Source organism: Halichoeres trimaculatus, unplaced genomic scaffold, assembly GCF_033239565.1.
Source record: "Halichoeres trimaculatus isolate MK-OKI-2021-1 unplaced genomic scaffold, fHalTri1.1 fHalTri1_scaffold_13, whole genome shotgun sequence".
Taxonomy (NCBI): Eukaryota; Metazoa; Chordata; class Actinopteri; order Labriformes; family Labridae; genus Halichoeres; species Halichoeres trimaculatus.
In genome coordinates, this window is record NW_027437191.1 from 32,034,794 (window position 1) to 32,054,488 (window position 19,695).

Below are 19,695 nucleotides of genomic sequence, written 5' to 3' on the forward strand. Positions count from 1 at the left end.
GTTTGGGATTTTTTAGTTTAGTTAAGCTCGTTGCAGCTTTAAAGAAATGTAATTGAAAGAATGTTTTTTTTTTTCAATTCCAAATTTTTGACGTTTCCATGTAAAGAAAAAAAAATTTTTTTTTATTATTTTGCGAATTTAGTAAATTTGAAAAATTATTGGAAGTACTGTGAATTATTTAAATTGTATTTTTTTTTGATTGAAATTGTTTTAATTTTTTTGAAAATATACTACTATAATATGTTTTCTAAGTAACTTTTTTCTGGAAATTTTTGGCAAATTTTTATTGTTTTTTTTTTCACTGTAATTCATGACACATGCTTTATATCAAGTTGCATAACAAATTACAAAAGAGGTGAAAAATCACAATTTTCAAGAAATCTGTTGGAAAATTAATTTAAGTTGACGACAGCAAAACCAGCAAATATCCAATAATTCCAAGCTGAAATTTCCACAGAAATTTCCAGGGAGCTTTCCTAAAATTCACAGGAAATTTTCTGCTGTAAATGCTTTAATATTTGTTTATCAATCACATTTTGTGTCATAAACCCAAACGTGAACCGAGAAGTCACTGACTGCACATCGTCCTTGCATCTTGCTGTCATGATCAGGCTTGTACCTGAGTTTATCATTGATCTTGCAGAGCTCCTTTGATCACACACTGGCTCATGAACCATGTGACTAGTCAGGTTAAACCAAGGCATGAAAACCACTAAGTCTAAAAATAGAAGTCATGCATTTCTGTGTCCAGTTAAAAAAAACAGCATGGTAGATGAATGTTGGATAATATTTCATAGTCTGGAGTCTTTTTGTGGAACAAATCCAAAGGAAGAAAAGCTAGCTGAAACGTTTCACATAAACACCTCTCTCTCTTTAACGCTGTGTGTGCTTCTTCTCCTGTTCACTCTCTACAGTCTGAGACCTTCTGGTTACAGTCATGTGTTTGTCTATAAGCACAGTTTGAACCACGTGGGGTCTCCCTCATGATCTGATAGTACACGTCCTCTGAACATCATGTGAAGAAAAAAAATGCAGCTATTGATGGAGCGTCTTCCAGATAACTCTGGATGTTTGTATCAGCCACTTTCCCTGAATAAGTTTCATTTTCCCGAGCTCCCCTGTGAACGCTGAGCTTTTTCCAGCACCGCCTGCATCAGACAGTCGGTTAAAATGATGGGAGCGAGTTGTCATCGTCTATCAATGTGTCTCTGAGCCGTCGTTTAGTCAAGTGCTGAGGCGACTGTGGATGAAACAAACAGAGGATGAAACAAATCAGCTTATCGCTCCATAACTCTGATGCTTTCCCCACTGGAGATTTCCCTTTGTGCCATTCTCTGCTTCTCTTCTGTTGCGTCCCATTTCTTAAACACAAGCCAGGATACAGCTCATTTTGAAACATTTCCATTTGTATTTCTCCGTCTCTCAACTTTCCTTTACTTTGAGATTATATTGAAACGTGAGGATTAAGTTTATCCTGAGAAAGAGAAGCGAAAGAGGCAGAGTTCTGACTTTCTTGTCCAAATTCTTACAATGCAAAAAACTGAAATCTTATCAAGTGTTTTTGTCTTATTTTCAGTAAAGCTGTCTTATACTGAAATATCAATTCTGCCCATGCCAGCTCTGTGATGTCTGTTTCAAAGCTCTTCTGATCAAATTCAAAGCTCTTCTTCTGTTTTACAAAACACTGACAAGAACAGCTCCTGCCTACCTGGGGTCCCTCATCCAGGTCTACACTCTTTTTAGTATTCTACGCTCTGCTTGTGAAAGACGCCTGGTGCTCCCAGCCCAGCATGGCTCCAAATCACTAGCCAGACTCTTCTCCTCTGTTGTGCCCAAATGGTGAATGAATTACCTAACTCTATACGATCCACAGAGTTCCTTTCTACTTTAAGAGATGTCTGAAGACTCATCTGTTCAGGGAACACTTAGACCCTTAAACCAAGCCTTCTCCTCTTTGTCCTCAGGGGGAGAATGAGTCAGAAGGTCTCAGACCCAGCTCTTAGTGAAACCTGTAGCCAAATGACTTGTAGCACTTTGTGGCACCAGCTACAGTTTTTCCGTAGCTAGCTGGCTAAATTCTTGCTTGTGTTGAACATCCCTTTGGACCAAAGCGTCTGATAAATGAAACCATAGAACTTATAAAATGAGGTCTGAATTGTTGGAACAAGTAATAAAATCTGCCAATGGAGCAAGAAATTTTTGACTGAAAAGTTGCCTGAAACTAGAATACAAGTAACTTTTCCCTTGTTCCATTCGAAACACTTTAAATTTGCGAAAATTTGCTAAATCTTAAAAAAGGTTTTTTTTTCCTAAATTTTAAAAGATTTCTAAAATTCAAAATAAAAAAAAAAATGAAATAAATAAAACATTTGCAAAATACCCCCCACACAATTTGAAAGCTGTAGATTGCAAGGGGTGAGGAATATTTAGTTAAACAAAATGTTCACAAATTTTATTTAGTGTCCATGTCTTTAACCATCAATACTCTCTCTAAGAAAAATAAAAACTCTTTATTTTATGATATATTTTTTAAGCTGCAAAGAGCCACTGCAAAGGAGTCAAAGAGAAGAGGTCCAAGACCTTTGTTCTAGCTTAAGGATTTTATAGGAGCCATTTAGACCCTGCTCACCTAAATTTAAGTTAAGAGCACGAAAATACTACTTTATCTTAATAATAAAGACAAAAAAGTGTATAATAAACTATAAATAATTGAAATTTAGGTTGTTTTTTTCATTTCTTTCTGTTATAAAATTGTACATGTGATGTCTTAGTCTTATTTTTAATGAATTTGAAAAATAAAAAAAGGAGACGCATTTGTGATGATGATGATTCTATGAGTTTTGGAATTTTTTTCAAAATTGGAAAAAAAATGCACAATTTTTCCCCCCAAAAAAGAAACTTTAACAAATTTGCATAAATTCTGGAACTTTGAAATATCAAACATTTGGCCGGAATAAAAAAAAATTGCAAAAAAAAAAGACAAATTTGCAATGACATACACTTCATAAATTTGAAAATGTAGGAAGATTCAATGAGTTAATGGATTTTGGAATTGTAAAAATTTGCTGTTTTTGAAAAAATTATTTAAAAAATTTTCAAAATCCTGGAGTTTCGAAATTTCCAAAAAGTTGCAAAATTTAACAAATTTGTAAAAAAAAAAAAATATAAAAAAGAAGACAAATTTGTACTGACATACAACTCATAAATTTTCAAAATGTATAAAATTTCAATGAGTTTTTCAATTTTTTAAAAAGATTTTGAAATTGTAAAAATTTGTTTTTTTTTTAAGATTTGTAAAAAGAAATGCATAATTTTGGAATTTTGAAATTTTAAAAAATTGGCAAAAAAAAAAAAATTAAAAAATTCTTTTTTTTCCAACAAGTAATTTAACCTGTTTCATTGCCAATTCTGTTTACGTGTTACATTTAGACCTCGTTTTGTGTCTTTAAATAACTTGAAACAAGAGATTTTTCTTGACTTGTCAGGTGAATGTGGCTCAAATTAAGTCTCAAAAGACATTTCCTACTGAAAATAAGACAAAAACACTTGAAAAGACTTCAGGTTTTTGCAGTGTGTTTGTTTCCTCTACTGAAAGGTGGATGTTAAGAACAACAGGCATTTGGCAGTGTCTTCTCTTTGCTTTGGTAATCATTTAAATTAAGAAAATGCCTCTTCACTGACAAGTCCTGGGTGTAGAGCAAAAAAGCCAAACAAAGCCAGCGCAGGTCTTAAACTGTTGGATTATTCATGGAGCGCATAAGACATCTCGACTCTGTCAAACTGCTTCCCTCCAAAAGAAGACGCCGTGGGACCTGAGCGGGAATCTGAAGATGTAAAGAAACACGGAGCAGCTCCTTGGAGCTGTCAGTTGTTCAGCTCTGCCTTTGGAGTCTAATCTTTGTTATGGTAATAAAGAAAAAAAAAACGCATGTGGCTGAACACGGTCGGAGCAGAGCTCAGGAATCTTTTTGGTGTTCCCACGTTGTGTTCCTCACACGCTTTCTGTAAATGAAATATGCTGCACACAGAGGGGATTGGACAGACGCCACTAAAGAAGCTCTGGGTCCAATTTCTGCCCCCATGTTCAGTCTTTTTGTCCCTCTTCTTTTGTTGTAGTTTATCTTTACCACATGAGGATCCCAGAGCAGCTCATTAGAAACAGACTTTTTCTTCCCCACAGCAGCCGTGATGCTGGGGCGGAGGTTTCCTCAGACAGCGATCCCACTCGAGACGGGGGACGGGACGTGAGGGCCACTCAGAGCTGAGCAGTCACACCAAAAGCAGGAGGCGAGTAAAGGAGTTTGTTTCTGCTGTTGTGCAGCTTCTGCAGCCACATGCACTCACTTCCTCCTCCACAGACTTTGACACTTCTTCCCCATGCATTTTTCAAGATATCAAGCACTTACTGATGACTTTGATGAATATTAAACCATGCACCTCATTTAGTTACACCATAATATTCAACCTCGCCTCTGCAGAAGAAATCTTATCAACCTTTAACAAGCGTAACACGGTAACATTTGAGCTTTTTAACTCTGCTGCTGAGTCTCATGAGTCCTCTGACATAACGTCAAGTCAAGTTGTGCTGTGGGGCGCAAACGCTCATCGATTATCTGGAAGTTTTTGAGTTGTTTTGGCCTCGTTGTTGCATTACGTAACTCATGTAGAGGCTGAAGTCCTCGATGTAGGCGCTCTGAGTTTGCATCCAACTCCCGGCCCTTTGCTGCATGTCAGTCCCCACTCTTTCCCAATGTCCTGCTCCATCCAATACACTATACTCTAAACCTGTGGTTCCAAGGTCATGTCCACACCTAGCCGGTTATCTGTGAAATCGCATATTTTTTCATTAAGTAGGCCTGCCGCCCACACAAAATCTTTTTTTTCTCTGTAAACTCCAGCCAACTTAAAGATTTTGGAGGCTCTAGTTATGGGGTTCTATACATAGTTAAATCTAGTTTTTCTTTTTGTGTTTATAAAATGTACATGTGGTGTCTTAGTATTTTATTTTAAATATATTTCAAAAGAAGGGAATAAAAATTTGTAAAGAAATTAATTTCATAAAATTTGCAAAGTGTATCAAATTTGGGTGAGTTTCAAAATTTAAAAAAGGAATTGAAATGTAAAAATGTGCACAATTACTTAAAAAAAAAAAAAGTTTATTTTTTTTAATTACATAAATTCCAATTTAAATTTAAATTTAAATTTCATATAAACATTTTGGAATTTCAATAGTTTGCCATTATTAAATAAGTTTGAAAAAAAAATTAAAAAATTAAAAAGATGCTAAAATTTCAACAAATCTGAAATATTTCAAAAAATTGCATTTTTTTTAAATGAATTTAAAGTATTTGCAAAATTGCTGCAATTCCAAAAATTCTGAATTTGCAAAAATTTCTGAAAATTTTTACAAAGTTTGTTTTATCTTTTTTCTAATTTTGAAAACATGTCTTTATTTTTCAAATTTAAAAAAGAATCAAATTATTTGGATAAATTCTCGAATTTGGAAATTGGAAAAAAACTTGCCATTATTCAGTACTTTGCAAAAAAAAAAATGTTCTTTTTGTTTTTAACAAAAATGATTATTTTCATCAAATTGGAAATATTGAAAAATGCATTGGTTAATGCATTTTATATATTTGCAAAATTGCTGCAATTTCAAAAATTTTCAATCGAAATAATGTGTGAAAATCTTTTCAAAGTTTGGCTTTTTTTCAAATTTCAGAACACGTCTTTATTTTAGAATTCAAAAAAGATAAAACAAATTGCAGAAATTCTAGAATTTTGCCAAAGCTTGAATAAATTTGCAAAGTATAACTTAAAAAAAACACTTTATTTTCAACAAATTGGGAAATACAAAAAAACCCTGCATTTTTAAAATAAGTTCATTTTAAATGATTTGAAAATTGTAGGAATACAAAAAAAATGTTGAATTTGCAAAAATTAGCGAAAATCTTCACAAAGATTGGCATTTTTCTAAATTCAAAAACATGTTAAAAACTTAAATTTTTAAAAAATTCAAACAAATGTGCACCCCCCCCCCCCCCCCCCCCCCCAAAAAAAAAAAAAAAAAAGCTTTACAGCAAAAGGTGATGCATATAAAGTTTAACAAAATGTTAATGCTTGATTATATTTAGTCTTTAATTATCATTACTCTCTGTAAGGAAAATAAAAAATCGTTATGTAAAATATTTTTCAAAGCTACAAGGAGCCGCAGCAGAGGAGTCAAAGAGCTGCAGGTTGCAGAGCCTTTTTTTTTCCTGAAGTTTACATTTATTTTCATAAATTACTGTCCTGGTGAGAGTGAGAAGTTCATGATCCCTTGTTCCCGCAGCTGTGTGTGTTCTTACACACCGTGTGTGTTTGCTGTATCCCAGATTTTACATCTCAGAGATGAAAGAACGCAGCCTCTCGCTGCTTCCCTGAACCACATGAAGTCCTTTCATCTTGCTGGAATTATGATGCATCCGTTGAGTCTGAGTGTGTTACTTTTAACGTGTTTGCGGGGCCGGCCTGTGATCAGAATGATTTAGATTCAAATGAGTTTGGCTGCGCAAACACGAGTATTTCGCCTTTCAATCAGTGCAGCTGCACGTCAGAGTGTACACTCCAAACAACGGGACGCCTTTCACCCTGCGTGACGAGCTGGTTCTCCAGCAGATCTGAGAGATAAACATGTTTAATGCAGTGATTAAGAAAGTGCTAAAGTGTCGGAGCAATACGATTCCACAAGGCGACTCACTGAATACTCAATCTGTAAAATTTAGAGCATTGTCAGTGTTTCTTTCTTTTCCTCCATCCCTGCAGTTTAAAGGTGCTGCCATTGTAACATTTCAGATGAGCAGCAGCACAAATAGCAATTACTGCAAATGCCAGCAGTATCATTTGCATGTAAATTGCTTTTTTTATTTACCCAGCGTCAGTTTTTTTCGCCTGACCCCAGCCCTGAATTTCATGTTTGTTGGGTATAAGCCTGTGGCTCTGTGCGACCTGCTGATATGATGCTTATTTAGACATTTAAAGACTGGATTTATATCACTAAAGGTAGAATTGCTTTAAAGAGGACCTAATACGCATGGGTCACACAGATTATGAGTTTGAAGGGCACGTCTTTGATGAAATCCTTCAGGAATCACTTCAGATAAGAATACGTCGACCTAAGACCCCTGAGTGTGACAACACAACGAGCTTTATGTGAAGATGCAGTCCAGAAATAACAGACGAACAAAAGGTCTCTGAAGTGCGCATGACTTAGGGCATTTTACTCATATCTCAATATTTTTAGACCATGTCACAATTCATGATATATTTCTTAGTGTCTTAACTTATCCTTGAAATGCTGCTTTGATAGATACAATCAAACCAGAATGGCAAAACTTGATATGTATATTGATATTTGTTATGATTATTAATATTCATTTTGTATCCATTTTGATGTATGAAAACATTGGACCTAAAATTGTAATAAATAAATAAAAAATACAATAATGATAAAAAATAAAAATGTATAACCATAATAAAAATATAAATTATTGTTTATATTATTATTATTATTAAATATAATAATAATAATAATAATAATAATAATAATAATAATAATAATAATAAATAAATAAATAAATAAGGAAAATGTCTTTAAAACACCAATGTACCAATTTAGCAAATAATAACATTGATTATTTAAATTCAAACAGGAAATTGCCTGGCATTTTGATACAAGTATTTAAAAAACCTTCAGGTGTCACAGTGAGATTTTACCAAATAATTTTTATGAATTGCCTCATTGCTCTAACACACAAAACACAAAAAAATTACACTACACACTAAACACACTACTACACACTAATGGTGTAATCCAAATATGCTAAAAGTCACAAATAAATCAAAACCTTAGACTATATAATTATTGGATGCAGTCTCCCTGACATCACCTGTTTGTTTCTTTAACAGATTTTTGAAGCAGATTGGCTGCCGTGGCCATATTGGAAGTGATAGTCATGTAAGTTGATCTGTGCCTTTAATTGGACTAACTTGAAATCTTAATATCCTCTAAACTGCTGAGTTAGAAAAATATTCACCCTCAAACTGTGTGTGCTGTTAGCGAAATTAGCAATTCAGACAGGAGACGTTTTTTTAACCAGGCAGTAAACAGGTTAATTTCTAATGTGAAAAACGTCTTTTTTGGCTTGGTGTGTATGTGACTTCCTGGTTCACTTCAACATTGTCTCATATTCTCAGACCAAAGGTTGCTGCTTGAGGTCAACTCAAACCATCACATGCCAGAAAAAGGTGAGAAATCAAAATATGAAACTTTCATATTATGCTTTTTATTTTCTGCTGAGTCATTAAAACATTTAAGAGGCACATTTCACAATGTGTTTCCCTCAGTTACATAAGAGATTGGACCAAACCTGAAAGGAAAATAAGCTTATCAGTAATAAAGGATAAAGCTGGTGCCATCTAAAGTCAGTCCCTGTTTATGAAATCCCATAATAAGCCTCCTCCAAACATGCAGCTCCTCTGTTAAAGTGACGCCATCTGTCTGAACAATGTCAGTTTTCCTGGAATACCAATACAAGTATTTGCTGTTCGCTTTGAGCAAATTCCTCTAAGTCTGCCGAATACATCCATTTTCTTTCTTTAATCTGCCCTGGAGGGGCCAGGATTTTCTCCTCTGTGACTCTGCATATTTTAGCCACCTCCACACAAAAGCTGGTTATTTGCTGTAAAAAGCTCGAGCGCTCTTGAGGGAAAGGCTTTAGGTAACAGCAGGTACGTCTGCTCTACTTTAAACTGCAGAGTCTGCTCTTCAGTCTGATGTTTGGATAAAAGGGAGCAGGTCAGTAGCTTATTTTAGGAAATATGAGATTTAATGGTTTTATTCTGCAAAAAAACCATTTTTAAAATATTTCTATCACCTGTCTTTAAGTAAAATACAACAAGATGGTATACACCAAATTTAATTCTATAGACCTGATTGTAATCCATGATGCAAAATGAGAGTGTTGCTGCCATTTAAGTCAATCTGTCAATTTACGCTGGATCCACCCGGTTGGAGTCAGGCTGCTCCGTCATGTCGCAGGTAATACGCAACCATCCTGTTTTTGCCGGACACGGAGCTGTGACGCATAAATTCAGCGTAGGGAAGATTGACTGGGACAGGAAGTTGTGCAGGTAAACTACCTAAAAACACCCAGTGACTTTCAAAATAAAACAAACCGTGTCGAAATCAGTTCATATTTCTCTTGACTGCAACAACCAACGGATATAGTGTGTAGAGTGTAGCCAGACCAGGAGTCAACAGGTTTGAGGTAAGTAATTACAGGAGGAGTAATTACAAAGAGAGAAACCATGTCCTTTAAAAACACATCAGGACAGATAATGAAAAGAAAGGCAAGAGCAATGAAAAGTATAGTCCATCATGAGACATACACACCAAGGGTCAGGGGACCATACGTATTTAACTGTTGTTAAAGTCCAGAGTGGTAAAGTTCGCAAACATTAAACAAATATATAAGTGTTATTTGAGGCATGGGAAGCGAGATCTGTGTTTTTCTCTGCTGGAGAGGATACCGTGAATATATTTCATCGTACTAGTGGACACTGGAGCTGAACTGTTGAAAATAAAAAGGACAGAAGAGCAGAAGAAAGCTAAACAGGAGAGAAGAGAAGCATGCGCTAAAGGCTAAAACTTGAGCTAAAGGCTAAAAGTGCTAAACTGTTTGTGCTAATGTTGACTCCAACCCACAGTCAGCAGTTATTCTGCAGTGGTCTGTTCAAACTTGAGAGTCTATCAATAAGATGAAGAGTGAGGTTACGTTAGCTCTGATTGGTAGGCAAGACAAAACCATGTTACAGACACGTCTCACAGCACCGGGCTGTGTTTAGTGTGAGTAACACCAAATAACGCTGGTTGCGAAACTACGGGACAAATTGAGTTTGCAAAGTTTGTTTGTTGTCACATTTCAAACAGCCAGAATAAGCAAAAGCAAGAAGGGTTAGGGTGACAAAAAGCACTTTGAAAAAGTTATTAATTAAAAACAAGTAAACTGAAATAGGCTGTTTATCATCTAATCAAAAGTTGAAGACCATCGCTCCAAAAATTACAAAAAACTCTTTAAACCATTTTTTTTTTCTGTTTTCAATAAATTACTTTTCAAAGTGCTCTTTGTCACACTCCCCCTTCTTACTTTTGGATGTTGTAGCTCTACTTAAAACCTCATTGATATCAAATGTGCAAAAGGTCAATTCTAGCAATTTTTTTTAACTGGTTGTAAGATTTTGATGAGATCTGTATAAGGATTAAGAAAACTTATCAAGAGTCAAACACATATTAAGAGTAAAAAAATGTAACAAAATCAATCAAAAATAAATCAAACAATATCAAAATGTAAAAAAAATTAAGTAACAATGATCTATGTTTACATGGACATAGATGGTTCCTCAAACAAAGAAAAGTAAACACACACTTTGGTAAAAGTCACATCCTCATAACAGTGGGTGCAAGTGCTCATGGGAAATGGTGTCTTTATCCTGGGAAAAAAATACAAAAAAATAATATATATATATATATATATATATATATATATATATATATATATATATATATATATATATATATATATATATATATATATATATATTTATATATATATATATATATATATATTTATTTTTTTTTCAGATAATCCTCAAATAACTACAAGATGTTATACACCAAATCTAGTCAGAATTAAATGCTCGTGAACGTCAGTATAACTGATTGTGGTAACACTTTACTTTAGAGGTCCACAAAATTTCATGGCACCTAGGTAATAATTAGACAAAGTTTTTTCTTATTTCTCTGTATCTACCCCTGAAATTTCATGAGAATTTGGTGAAAATTAGCTCATAACTTCTGGCCAGTTTGTGTTTTGCAGTGCGCCTGTCCTCGCAGTGTCTATCGCAATCAGGTAAGGCCAATTTCCAACCCCACTCCTGGTGAATATCACATCTGAAGCCTTCAGTTGTATCATGTAAAACATTTAAGGCCTAATCATAAAGGTTTATCATTTTTCATGTGATCTCTATTATGTGGTACTAAAGAACTTGGTGTAATTAAATAACAAAAAGCTAACTATTAACTGCTTATTGGGAAATTTAATTATTCACTTTACATTTCAAAGGTAACTATGAGAGGAATCAATGAACCTAGCATCTGTTTCAAGAACTAAGCAGCTATTTATCACCTGCTTCTCTGGAAATAGCTTACCTTGCAATTTGGAGTGAATTTCAAAGAAACTGGAAAAAAAACAGTAACCTACCAACTGTGACTTGCAACAATAAATTTGGACATTATTTTAAAGAAATAATGTGCTGATTACAAAGAAATAAGAAAAAACTTTTTCTAATTAAAAGTGTGATGAAATTTGCAGACCTCTAATGTAAAGTGTTACCTTGATTGTTAGCGTTATTTGTTAGCATTGAATTGAATAGTTGATCCACTGCATCTCTACAGCAGATGTGAACTCTTCCTGAACCATCTGATAATGACTCGGCTGTTTTTCTCTCAAACTATCTGAAAGTGCTGATGTTTCTCTCCTCTCTCCTCTGCCCACATCCACTCTGGATTGCCCGTAATGTTTTTTTTTTTTTTCTTCCAACACTTATGCAAAGATCACAGCTTCCCACCGCTTTAAAACAAGCCACCAACGCTTGTACTCACCATGCCACACTCACAAAACCTGGAGTTTAAACCACCCCTTACAAACCACAGCCAGTCGTTTCACACAAACACAGCTGCAGGAGGAGACGGAGGCAGCCCCAGCAGGTAGACGGCTCAGACGTCCAACAGGCTCTGGGCCTGAGCTGAGCTGAGCTGTGGGCTGTAATACAGCATCTGGAACAAAACCAGCGCACTGACTTCGGAAATGCAAAAGCAGAAACACTACAGTCAAAAAGAGGCAAAGGAGTATGAAATTGTTTGTTTGAAAACCTTTCCTAATGCTCCCGTCAGGAAAATGAGTTTCCTTATCTCGCTGTTGGAATGTGTCGCCCTCGGCGTGTGACCTTGTTTGCTCAGGATGCTCGCTGCACTGTCGGGACTTGAAGCAAATTAATTTGAAGCTTTTGAAGTCTGTGTCCCTCTATCAGGAGAGAAATCAGGCTCACAGATGAAGCTGCATTCAGTGGCCCCGCCTCTTTACATAAAGGTCACGGCGCAGTTATCGCTGACTGTAACCACAGAGAAGATCTGCGCAGCCATCCAAACGCATTCTTCAAGACTCATATGAATGCATGTGACAGCCCTGCAGCAAAGCATTTGTTCATGCATTTAAATAGGAGTATTATTATAATGACGGATACCTCCTCTGTATACATTCTGCTACTCTGCCAGTCTGTTAGCTCCACCACATGCCGTTGAACACTGGTCTGTAATTGGTTTCCAGGCGTTGAGGGGCCCCAGGAGAAAATGTGCTCAAACATTTGACCCATCGAGGCTCAGTCTCTGCTCAAGTTCTGGATGATTCCACTATCAGGCTCCTTCTCTGAAGCTGCTTTTACAGATGAGCCATTACAGATGTCAAGATGTAGGAATTTCACATTACGGGTGCTGCTAAGTGTCAGTTTTAAGACAATTTTTTAAATGAGATGTCTCCAGAGAACAATAAGGAAGACCTGTTGGGCTGAGGGACCACTACTTCCTTTACTGAAGGCTTCATTCGGTTATATCCTGGAAGGCGGTGCCCAGCCACCGTCATGGAAAGAGGAGTTTATTCCAGTGATACATTAAAACTACATTTATAGTTAATATCAAGACCAAAGTAGATGCAAGTTTTGTCAGTAAGTGCAAATGAAGGGAATTAAACAGTCATGGAAAAAAATGTTTAGACCACCCTTGTTTTCTTTAATTTCTTGTTCATTGTAATGTCTGGTACAACTTAAGGTAAATTTGTTTGGACAAATATGAGGATAACAACAAAAAAGCTCATAATACTTTAATTTAAGGGCTGGCTCGCCACTAATAACCAAAAACACTGATGTTCTTACATTAATAGCTCTGGCATGGAACAGCCAAAAATAGAGCTTTCAGGCTCTCCATGTTTTTTTCTGTCTGTTTTAGTCACATAAAGCACACAGGAGTTAGCATTTGATAGCATAACCACTGTTTTTGATGACTGCAGCCATGCGTCTTGTCACATCAGCCCATTCCTGCTGCAAACTTTCAAACAGATCTGCCTTGTTTTGGGGCTTGTGGTTCTCCATTTGGAGTTTGATGATGTTCCACAGGTTTTCAGTTGGATTAAGATCTAGAGATTGAGTTGGCCAAGACAGGGTTAAAATGTTCAGGCTCTCCATCCAGGCTTTAACTGACCTGACCGTGTGACAAGAGGCATTGTCTTGTTGGGAAATCCAGTCATTTGAGTCAGGAAAGAGTTTGCAAGGTGAGGAAAGAAGACTGTTTTCAAGAGTAGACCTGTACGTGACCTGGTTCATTCACCGTTCCACCCCTGTAGGGGTCAGACTGCCTAGTTTGTAGGCTTCTCCAGGTCTCCCCCTAACCAGGAAGTTGGCTGGAGTGGACACCAACTCCAAACTGGATCCATCCCTGAAGATAACCTTCACCCAATCACCAATCGTCCAATCCTTGTGATCGCTAGCAAAGAGTAACCAGGTCTTCCTCTGCCTCTCGATGATGAAGGGCTTTTTCTTTCACCCGGTGTGACTTCAGACCAGCTTCAAGAAGTCAATTTCAAACTGTCCTCAAACAGTTTGCACTCATTTTAAGGTCCCTGTAGGTCTGACGACTGTTCCTGACACAGGAACTGATCAGTGCTTGGTCATATCGTGGGGTAGAAAGAAGTTTCCTGCCTTGACCAGCTAGCAGTTTGGTGGTACCGTGTTGGGCTTGCTTCTTCTTGGTGTGATGAACGTCTGTCTAGGAGATCTTCAGTTTTTTGGCTACCTGTCTCTCACTAATGCCAAGATAGCTGCTTTTGTGGCTTCACATAATTCTTTTGTTTTAGGGTATTTGTGAGAGCTAATGACTTCTGAGATGAGCTACGGCTTGAAAGTAAGCAGGAAACCACTCTTGGTCTTTGCATGTGCAGAGCTGGTACCAGACATTAAAATGAACAAGAATTTGAAAAAATAATTTCTATGGCTGGATGTGCAAAACTGGCTTTTTTATGACATGTTTAAAGCTCCTGGTGCTCCATTTGCTTTATTCGCTTATTCAGTGAATGTAAGGAAGTTGGACTTTCTTCTAAGTTGTGAAAACTTCTGTTATTCGATTCCAGCTCATCACACAATGCAAAGGGTAAAACTGAAAATTTCCTAACTGTAACATCAAAATGAAAATCACGTAGGGTGCTGCAGCAGTAAGCCTTAAAAATGAACTTGATTTCACCCCGCCAGCTACAACACCAACGCTGGTCCAGGCATGTCCTACAAGGCTTACACACCAGCACAAGTGATTGTCAGCTGATGAAAACAGACCCTGATTAGGTTTAGACGAAGCAATCTGTTTCTCCTGTACACTCCTCCTCCATCCCTCAGCAGTGCCCTGATGTTTGTTTGTGCTGCCTTCTCAGCCGTAATCCTCTCTGCTCCGTCTCTTTTGATGTTTGGGAGGAAAGCCGCGCTTCTTTCTGTTGGCTTGTCTCCTGAAATCCAGTGTTTCATATCTCAGTGGTGTGCCAGTGATCTGTCAGTGTCTGTTTAGCTTTGCTCTGATGCCTCTGGGGGATTAATGCAGCTCCCCACAGAGTGTGCAGTATTCTGTGGAGGGACATGAAGCTGTTAATGCCAAACCTGCTTGTAGCCATTGTTGTAACAAATGACTCTGTGACCACAGAATGACCCGGAAAGGAAAGTTGCCCAACAGCTAATTTCAAATGAAGCTGTGCTGTGATTCATTAAACATAATAAAGTCGTTTAAATGACACCTCTGATCTTTTTCTGTGAGACCCAGCAGAGGATGTCTCTTACTGAGATCAAATGACTTCTGTCAGAATAACACACCAAAGTCAAACCCACTGGACCAGTGTGAAAGCCTTTGGTTTCAGGCTTAGATGGTGTGTGTGTGTGTGCATGGACGCGTGGGAGTGCTCGTGCCTTTCAAGCATGCTAGGTGAGACTTTCGTGTCCCAGGGGTTTCAGTGCAGTACATCAAAACACAGTGGAGTCTTTTCTTTGCCTGATTTGTGTTGCATGTTTAAAGGAGCTTACTTGAGCAGAAAACTGAATATGAAACACTGAAGTCATCAGACTCATACATTATCTTTAGAAAGCAGCAACACTGTGGTTAATACTTTCACTTTATCAATCATTCTTTTATTTCTCCTGTATTACAGTGCTGTTGAACGCTTTCTGTCTCCATGCAGATCTTTTATTTGCTAACATGAAATCTCATATCGCCTCCTTGCTGTGAGCTTTATGGATTCAGTTAAATCTTAACTCCAACCCTCTCAGGCAAACTTTTAACAACAGAGCCAGAAGTTCTTCTTCTTCTTGGTAATATATTCCAAATGAGTCACTTTACTGCTGTTAGTGTTGGCATGGCAACCACTGCAACGCACCAAGGCACTCACATTATGTGGGCCTATGATGAAAGCTCACCTCTGTCTTTATATTTATACTTAACTTTTATAGGAGTGATTTTGCCTCTTGGCTTAAAGTCATTCCAGAGTCACAAAATCTACTTTATCTTCACAATTAAGACAAAAGTGTAAACATTTCTATATAGTGCATAGAATAGAATAGAATAGAATAGAATAGAATAGAATAGAATAGAAAATACTTTATTTATCCCCGAGGGGAAATTCAGGAGTCACAGCAGCAATCAAGAAAACAAAAGTAAGAAAGTGTATTGAAAGTGCAAAAAGGTCCGTAAGAAAATAGATGACGACATCCCGTCCATCATTCGTCCACCACTCTCCAGCCCAGCCAGTCTCCACTTCCACAGGGTCCAGGACTGAGCCTCCCCAGCAGTCTGTTCAGTCCCTGTAATAGTAAGTAGTGTAGTAATAGTACATAATAAACATCAAGTGAATAATTATCCTGACAAGAAGTTTTTGTGTTAATAAAATTGTACATGTGATGTCTTGTTTTTTTTTTAATATATGTAATGAATTTTCAACTATTAAAAAAAAGATTGAAAATTTAAATGTCATAAATTTCAGTAATTTGGATAAATTTTAACTTATTTAACGACTGACAAAATTTTTCAAAAAATTTAATATTTCAGAAATTTTGAAATTTGTGAAATTTCAATAAGTTGACTTTTTTAAAAATCACAATCTTTCAAAAAAGAAATTTAAAAAAAATGTGCAAAAATTTTGAAATTAAAATTTTTTTTACTAAGTCTTCAAAAAGATTGAAAAGTTTTCAAAAATTTAAAGTAATTTAAATTGAATTGAATTTATTTAGGATAGCCCCTTTGAGATGCAGCATCTCATTTTCAAGGGGGTCCTGTTGCAAATTATAAGGGAAATTTGCTAAAATTAAAAAAAAATATTTGCAAAAAGTGACATCCTTAAAAACTTTGCACTGCAAGCCTTCACAGACAGATTTCACTGCTTAATAGATGACTAGGTCTTCTTTTTTAAATCTTTAAGTTTGGAAATTTACATCATTGTATCATCTGCATAGAAGGGTTTGCTAATGTAGGCCATGTGCACACATAGCCAAGTGTCTGGGAAACCTCATATATTATTATATGTTTAGGCCTGTCATCATACACAGATTTACTTTACTAAAATTGATGTTTTATGAAAATTCTGGCAAAAGTGAAGATTTGGAAAACACTGGTTTCATGGTTTTGCGTGGACGCTGGGAAACTGGGTTTTTGGTTCTCGAACATGACAGCTGAATGAATGGGGCTCATTCTGAATGGCAAATGAAAAACACTGACATGACGGGTTTGGCTTTATTCCAACCGCACTTATCAGCAGATTTTCTCAGTGCATGTGGAAGAAAGTTTTGCTTTTTTACAATTTTTTTTACATCTTTTTTTTTTTTTTTTTAACTAAATTTTAAGACATACAACTAAATGTTCATGAATATTTTCATGTAACAAAAACACATATTAAAGCCTTTTCAAGCAACACTACATTTTTATTTTTGGTCATATTATTTATAGTCATCTTATTCTGAAAATGTGTTAAATGACATATAAGAAAAAAAAAAGTGACATATGTACAGTCGTAAAGTGAATACCAAGTCAGTTGACACTTCATTACATGGGAAAATAATCTTCAAACTTGACTTTGGAAGGGAGACTCTTCATGCTCATGATGTGTCTGGGTATCCCATTCAATGGATTGTTTTCCTTTTCAAATGACCTCATTTGTCTCTCTTATATGTAGAAACAGATGGGCCAGTCTTCCTGAGGCCGAGCTAACACTGAAACATGGAGTCTGATTGATGCGTCATGCTCTTGTTGGGAAATCATTTGGCTGATGATGGAATCCTCATCCACAGACATCAGCGTCACCTATAACGACCCCGGGATGAATAATAACCCTTTCATTCTTTGCATTTGTCTATTCTGCTGCACTGCAGAGATTAATACAGCTATTCAACCTAGTGTTCGATAACCCATTTACTTCACCTCGTCTTTCACGTTTGGTGAATGCGTCTGTGTAAGGAACAATGGTTCATGAGGTCTAAGATGGCAGTGATTTCATTCAGTTATTTCAATCATGCTTTTCTTAGTTTTTCATCCAGCTGTCATCTTTTGTCCATACATGCAGGGATTTTCCCATGTCCTTCCTCCTGAACGCTGTGTGTGAGTGTGTGTATATCCCTCTCATACATCATTCCATTACACAGACCCTAAGGACCTGCAGGATAGGTCAAATGCTGAAGGCTCTGTTCATTAATATAACACCTTAACAAAGCTGGGCTAGCAGCCATCTCTTCCCCGTCCATTTGAGACCAGATTTATTAAAGTGAGACTCCGTAGCCACCATGCGTAATTGCTCTTTTGTCTGTATTCCTCCTGAAGTACAGAAACTGAATTTGGATGGCTGCTTGGGTAAAAACCCTCCACTTTGTAAAGGCTTTTCCCTCAGCTTGGAACAACAAAACCTTGAGGAAATGTTTAAAAATTAAAGCTGCAAGCAGCGTTGGTCAGGTCTTCGCACTGCCTCTCGTCCCCTTATACCAGTTTGGCCTCCACTGTCAAGGTTTCATTCCTTTATAATGTGTGTGTGTGTGTGTTCCACATTCCATTTTCCCGCCTTCAGTGAGTCACATGACCAGCTGCACGGAACTCTCGATCAGTATGTGACATCATCACCAACTGCTGCCCTCTTAGGAATGAAATTGACTTAAGTTTGAGAAACGTCTCCTCAAAGATGCCTCAATTTTGACCAAATCTCCGTAAAAATAAGATATTTTTGTAGTAAATTTTGTCATGAATCCATCCAAGTCATTTTTTAGGCTGTACCACTTTTACTTTTTTTTGTGTAGGCCCAACTGCCTCAGTTTGTGTGGAGCTGGATCCTCCTCTCCCATTCATCCTAATAGGGGAAGCTGAAACTGCTCCTTTGGGGTTCACCGACTTTGAGGGCTCGTCACTCGAAAACTGTTTGAAAAACAACAAATTCATACATCGCTTTTGTAAAGCAGGGCCCACTCTGTCATCTGAGCAAATTTGAAGCCAATACCATTTATGGCCTAGGAGGAGATAACTTTTGTTTGAGGCCCCAAAATATTGGCTAAATTTATTTTGAAAGGCCTATTGCCGGCTTCCTGTTCAAGATAGGTCAGGGGTGTCTGTGTATGATTTGTGCATCTTAATGAGACGGACGTTTTGACGTTGGTTTGATCTCTCTACGACATTCCTACTGCCATTGAGAGCTGTTCTAATGTGCCTAGGTGGTGCTAAATAGCATGTTTTGGTATGTTAAGAGTCAGTATGTGTATTATATTGAATATTTTTTCCATCCATGTTTTGGAAGTCTGTTCATCTTTCAGTACCTAGTCCTTTTTGAACCTTCTGGAACAAACCTGCCAAGAAACACAGCCACCTTTAATCCCTGTTCTCAGTTTAAGGCCATCAGTCAGTCTGGGGAAGTTTCTGTCCATTCCATCGTTTTCCTTTATAAAAAACAAAGGAAATGGCTCCACATATCTGCATAGTAATTCGTTCACTTTCAATCACCTTGTTTTAATTAAGAAGGAGCACAAGGCCTGTGAAAAAAGAGAGCTAATCTTTATTAATTGGGCTTTCTGCTCGGCTGCTTTTCTGTGGGGATTGTTATAAAACACTCTCTGAAGTCACATGATGCTTCATTTATCATCAGCTGGAAACCTTCCCTTCAGCAAAAAGAAAAAAAGGCTCTCATACACACTCACACCTACAGGCAAGGGACTATCACACTGACATCAGTTCATGTCTTTTTCGAGCTGGAATCCATTTTCCCATCTCTCCCCGTCTCTATCGTCTTGTCTTTTATTGTCTCGCAGGATTTGATTACATGTCTGGAGCAATGAAACAATCTGTGAGCTAGCTGCCTGCTTTGGCACTTTAACTGTATACCTCTGGGTGCTGTTGAGCTCTGACTTTAGCCGTAGATCACAAGGTGATGCAGGAGGATAGGATTGTCTGTCGTCAATAAAGTCCTGTCAGAGAATCCGTCTGTCTCTAGCCGATCTCTGACCCCTCTATTATCCTTGTACCTGTAATTAAAGGACACATAAAAAGGCTAA